The sequence below is a fragment of the Stylophora pistillata genome, chromosome 14, assembly GCF_964205215.1.
Source record: "Stylophora pistillata chromosome 14, jaStyPist1.2, whole genome shotgun sequence".
NCBI classification, from domain to species: Eukaryota; Metazoa; Cnidaria; class Anthozoa; order Scleractinia; family Pocilloporidae; genus Stylophora; species Stylophora pistillata.
Genome location: NC_142532.1, coordinates 14013462 through 14019878, shown reverse-complemented (window position 1 = coordinate 14019878; position 6417 = coordinate 14013462). Strand labels below are relative to the sequence as shown.

Sequence of the window (6417 nt, the reverse complement as noted above, 5' to 3'; positions counted from 1 at the left end):
CTTAAACTCCGACAACTCACTAAGCGCTTTTGCAAATCGGACCTAAATATCAAACTAGTTTTCACTTCTTTTAAAATTAAAAACATGTTCAGTGTTAAAGATCGTACTCCTGATGCTCTAAAATCCATGGCAGTTTACCAATTTTCATGTGCGGACGTAATTCTCGTTATATTGGCGAAACTAGTCGCCACTTCTCTACTAGGATAAAGGAGGACACGTAAAGCGATAAAAACTCGCATATTTTTAAGCATTTCAACACATCTCCTTCTTGTAAGAACAAATACTCCCTTTCTTGCTTTAGTATTCTGGATTCTGCTAACAACTCAATTGATTTAAAGCTCAAAGGAGCTTTTTATATGAATAAGATCAAACCTGAACTTAACAAACAATTACAGCATTGTAACACTTTTCTAGTGTTTTAGTCCTTTAATAATTTGTGTGATGTTCTGTTGTAATTAATACCCGCTTTTGTATTGCATCATACTGTAAATACGTATGATGCACGATCCTCGCAGTAGATAGCGCTATTTAAGCAATAGCGAAAATCAGACCTGAATAAAATCAGGCCTGTACGGGACTCGAACCACTGACCTCTGCGATACTAGTGCAGCGCTCTACCAATTGAGCTAACAAGCCAACTGGGAGCAGGCCGTTAAGTTGATTCGTAATGAACCCGTGAAAGTGATAAATGAGATAGAATAAATATATATGAAAGTCATATATTTTGAACTGCGGTATTTGATACGTATGATGCACGATCCTCGCAGTAGATAGCGCTATTTAAGCAATAGCGAAAATCAGACCTGAATAAAATCAGGCCTGTACGGGACTCAAACCACTGACCTCTGCGATACTAGTGCAGCGCTCTACCAAGGATCGTGCATCATACGTATCAAATACCGCAGTTCAAAATATATGATTTTCATATATATTTATTCTATCTCATTTATCACTTTCACGGGTTCATTACGAATCAACTTAACGGCCTGCTCCCAGTTGGCTTGTTAGCTCAATTGGTAGAGCGCTGCACTAGTATCGTAGAGGTCAGTGGTTCGAGTCCCGTACAGGCCTGATTTTATTCAGGTCTGATTTTCGCTATTGCTTAAATAGCGCTATCTACTGCGAGGATCGTGCATCATACGTATCAAATACCGCAGTTCAAAATATATGATTTTCATATATATATTTATTCTATCTCATACTGTAAATATTTTATTCATCTTCCTGTATGCTATATAATTATTCATATTCAGTTACTTATTGATTGAAGAGGGCATAAGCATGCCCAAACATGTCTCTCAAAAAAGATGTATGTTTCTTAAAATACTTATCGTACTTGCTACTACTGCGACCTTATGAAAAATTTCAAATAAAATAAAAAAACTTAATGTACAAGATGACACGTCTATAAATATTCCTGCCATTTACTGCAAGGCCTAAATGAAATTGGAAGTTCCTTACACCATTTCAATCGACAAAATCTTGACTATCATTCACTCTTAATGAATATATTATCGGTCAAAAGTAATACCAAATGCATCGGTTTTTAACGCTAACTTTAAAATGTGCACGTTATTTACTCTACGAATTTCAGAAGGTAGTTCGTTCCAAAGCGCTGGCGCCGCCATGATAAAACTGCGTTCACAGAAGGTTCGCAAACCCTATATCCTAGGTGTGTGCAGTACGAGTTCATGGACTGATCCGAGATTATAAATGTTAATCAATGTCCTGCTTGAATATATACTTGGGTTACTAATAATGCTACTTGTGCAATAAACAGTTTGCATGGCTGACAACCTTATACGTTATCGTCTTACCTACTTTAGAGTTGATAGGAGATCATCTTTAATCTTTGTTTCTGTTTCTGTTTCTGTTTCTGTTTCTAAAGATTTGTACATTGTACATGTAGAAGAACAATAGTAATTTAAAACAAACAGAAGAAATTTTAGGGTCAGATCTTGATTTTTAATTGCTTTTGCACGGATAGAACCTTAAAGTAAGTCGATTATAAATGTTTTTTAAATTACTGGAGCCTCCAAATAAAAATCAGTACAAAACGAAGCATTATGTATGCTATATGAAGGTTTTGTTGTGAAAAGCTTACCCAAAGACATAAGAGAATGAAATTTTGCTGCCACTAAATACCAATGATGAATAGTCGAGTTAAGATTTCTCCATTACACGAAACATGCGATATTTTTTCTTTAATTTTCGGAAATAACTTCAACTCTCTTTTAGCACGAGTTATTTGTCAAAGAAACCGAAATGAAAATATCACCTTCATCCCCTTCTTGAGACTAAATACATGCGAGGTTTCTCGAAGGAACTCAAAAAGAGCTTATTTTTCATGATCTGCCATCATTGTATGACAGCAGTTGTAATAATTATAGCACTTCTAGATACCTATCACACTTTGTAATGGATTGCAAAAGTGATATCTCGGAGAGAAAATTACCGAAGAAATCGAACTCTACGAGCTGGCCGAAGAGGTTGCTCGACCGATTTTACTCAGAAAGAAACATGATGAGGTGCATGAACCAGAAAGTCTCAAAATACTAATGAAATTGCCTCAAAGAACAAGCGATAGTCATGCCATTGTACTGGACAAATATTTCAGTTAGTCCAAGCAAGTGATGGATGAGAAAGTGAAACAGCTTCGCTTGGTTGGCCATGGAAATAGCACTAAAATAGGTCGACCAGTAGCAGAAGAGAGAGTCAGTAGATAACTAATTCTCCCTTCTCTGCAATATCAATTAGCTCTTGTTTTAATGAAGCATTGGTCTCCAAATATTTCTTAATTATTTTGTCTTGAATTTTATTTATGGCGCAGTTTTCGGATAACAAGATATATTCTGGCAAACCTGACAACTGAACTAGAACGCTTTTTTTCGTACCCAGATTGTGTCAGCTATGTATGTTAAAGAGCACCCAAGGAAATAAAATTGTTTTCAGCTGTACCTCGAGCAACTCTTACGCTTTTCTCGTCCTGTCCCAACTTCCAGCGCGCAACATACTTGATAAACGCACGCTGGACAAGATCGCAATTGCGTATTGGCCGATTATGTTTCTTTTCTTTTTGTCTAAGTGTCTGATGATAATTTTTTGCAAATTACCAGAGTCTCCAAATAATTATTGACAGTAAACCAAACATTATATGCTATAACTTTGCATTTTTATGGAAAGCTTACCCAAAGGAATAAAGGAAAGAAAGTTCTCATGCGATCAGATGATCTTACAAATGCAATAGATATATCTTTCCTTACCTCACCTCAGCTCAGAAATATGCCTTTAAATTTAGGATAGGTTTTACTAAATTCATTGATGGAACAGTTATGAGTACTTCATCACACGAAACATGCGATGTTTTTTCTTGATTTTGGATTCTATTCTCCAGCTTCCTGCTTGTTTCTCTATTTCTTTCTCATGCAATATTCATTGCACGTAATGGCTAGCCCCAAGAGCTTTTCTGTCAGGTCAACATGTTTTAACATCTTTCTTATCATTTGTTTATAAATTCTGCCAGTAATCTAAATTATTCCTGCATGTTTATTAGCCAAACGCTATACTGAAAGCACAAAGAGGTCAAAACAACTTTACAAAAGCTATTCTTTTTGTTTTTCCTCTTACAAATTACTGCGCCTAAGCTGGCTTACACGAGTGTTCTGTCGCACTTTGTAATAACTTTAGCACTTAGCCGTTAATAAGACTTGTCGCTCTTCCTAATAAAAAAGCTGTAGCAATTTTTGATAAAAGACTATCGTTCTTTGTAATGAAGTAAGCAGTCAGACTTCGTGATCATAGATTATTGTACTTTATAATAAAGTAAGCTGTCGGACGGCGAGTAGACTTCATGAACTAGTCTCTCTAAAGGCGGTCCAGTGTATTTTTGTTTTTAAAGAGAGGAAGTGCAGGAAACTATTTGACACTTGTGAACACTTTTCCTAATCTCAAACGTGTTTCGCCTAACAATAAAAGACTTCATGCATTAGAGAGATTTTACAAGTTGGGTAATTAAACATGCTCACCCTATTTCCTCGGCGCCGCCCAGGTGTTTATTTTACAACTTCTTTGTCCACTGTTTCCAGATCGAATTGGAATTAAAAGTTGAATTTTGCGAAGGGACGAAAACCGGAGGACCCGGAGATTTAGAGCCTCACGGAATATTGAGCCTTGTAACACAGAAGGATTCAGCCAATAAATTCTTTACACTGAGAAAAAAAAATAATAAATAAGCGGAAGTGTCGTGAACTCCAAAACTAACTTTGTTGCTTGAAAGAGCTACATACATGTTTATCGCTTTTCGAAAGGAGTTTTATTTAGCTTATTCAATTTTTAATTTGAGCCTCAAAAGGTCTATCCTTATGTTTTGTGAACCATGATATTACGTACGGCCGTGCTTACATAGCTAGAGACTTTAAGCAGTCAGGACGGCAACGCCACGGAAGAAGTCGATTAAAAGCGTGCGTTGAGTTCCAAATGTAAATTAAAATAATTTGCCGCCGCGGTTTCGCTTCGCAGGCGACGCATATTTTTGTGATTTGACGTTGTTGTTTTCCAAAGGATTGCTAAGAAATGTACAAAGTTTTAAAACGCACGTGCTGGGCTATTGTTCTGCCAATTAGATCTATTGTTCTCCCATGTTCTTGTTGCCATCGCCGTCGTGGTTTGCTTGAAGTCCCTAGTTTACACCGTAGGAATTGCACCCGCAGCATGTTATAAAAGCTTTTCTTTCATGTCGACAGGCCTGTATATGTTTCATCTTTAATCAAGAAAGAATAGCACTAACTCAAATGAAACAACATAATATCTTAACAATTCTCACTTGTTTTTATCGAAAATGCGTTAATAAAAGATCAAGAACGTTAAATTCAACTTTTCAAAAAGCTGGCCTTAACCCGAAAAGCATTCTTAAGTTTATCAATAAAAGAGAGGCGAGCCTTCTCGAAGGAACACAAAAATATTTTTGTTTTAGCGATCCGCCATCATAGTGTGTGCTTAAATCATGTAATATCATGTTCACCGGCAGAGTAAGATAACTATAAAGTATTCTCGGTTGAAAATACTTCTTATGAAGTATTCTAAGTAATAAATAATAATAAATAAATGACAATTTATATAGCGCCCTATCCAAAAGCTCTAAGGCGCTTCACAATCAAGGTAAAAAGTAAAATAATAGTCAAACGTAATTATTCATTTAAATAACGCGTACAAAGACAAATTTTAAGATTACGCTTAAAAGTGTTGAGATCCATACTACATTTTATGGTTTCAAGAATGTCATTCCACAGCTTAGGTGCAGAGACGGAAAAGGCGCGATCGCCATAAGATTTCAACTTGGAGCGAGGAATCACTATCAAGTTCTTACCCGATAAACGCAAAGACCTAGTTGGCTTATGAGTTTCTAACAAGTCACTGATATAACTAGGGCATAAATTATTTAAAACTTAAAAGTAAAAAAAATAAGATTTTCAAAAGAATCCTCCGCCCCACGGGGAGCCATTGCAGTTCCCTCAGTAAAGGAGTAACGTGATCATGCTTGCGACCACATAATATCAGCCGTGCCGCTGATATTAGTATTACAAGAAAAAATGGATTTTAATTGTATTTTGTCGAAAAGCTCAATTTGTTCAAAAAGTTGCTCAGTATGGACTAGAGTTTCAGATGAAATGCCATTTTCCAGTAAACAACGTAAGTTTTATGACATAATTCTACCTCACTCCAAAATATTGCACAAGGAACATAATGGTGCAGTCGGTCAATTTTCCACGCAACTTTCACGTGCTTAGACATTTCCAGCAATAAAATTTGCTTTTAGCTACCTTGAACTTTACCCCATTGCGTGTCAATTCCATGTAGACAATTTGCATTTTATCACGTATTTTGCATGCAGACGTCCAGATGGGCAACAACCAATTAAGAAGCCCAAGTTATTATGCTTTGAAAAACAATACTTTTCTCTTCGTTCAATCTATTTTCACTAGTTCGAAGAACGGAAACCGGCAAATATCTTTGTCCAGAGGCTGTTAGAGATAAAATAGAGCTTTCTACTGCAGAATTATATTGAAGAATATCTGTTACTGAACAAGAAACCACACGAAGCCTATATTTTGGCCGGATTTGCGGTTCAGCGGATTGAATTGAATTGGTTCGAGTTGAAGGCTTTGCTGTATTAGCAAAATCGCTGTCCACTGCTTTTCATTATTTGTTAACATGGAGAGTTATAGAGACAAAGACTTAGGAACAAGTTGATGCCAGAGGAAATGCGGGGTCGCTCAATAAAAGTTTTTATTTGAAGGCGATGACTTTCTTTACAAGAATTTCTCCGGCTTACATCTACTAACAAACTTCTGAGGTTTTTTTCCTTTTGCCTCGGAACGATATATCGCAGAAGGCATGTCATGAACTGTAAGTTTTTTT

At 36.4% G+C, this 6417-nt stretch overlaps 1 protein-coding gene across 2 annotated transcripts in view; it reads right to left on the bottom strand.

Annotated features, from left to right (window-relative positions):
• Nucleotides 1-3425, bottom strand: part of LOC148716668 (uncharacterized) — a 15373-nt gene extending 11948 nt beyond the window's left edge. The window contains exon 1 of one of the 2 annotated variants that reach the window (XM_088744341.1): nucleotides 3264-3425. The gene's annotated coding sequence lies outside the window, so the exon portion shown is untranslated. The remainder of the gene's footprint in view (nucleotides 1-3263) is intronic. The other variant, XM_088744342.1, reaches the window with a different exon arrangement.
• Nucleotides 3426-6417: the final 2992 nt, after the last annotated feature.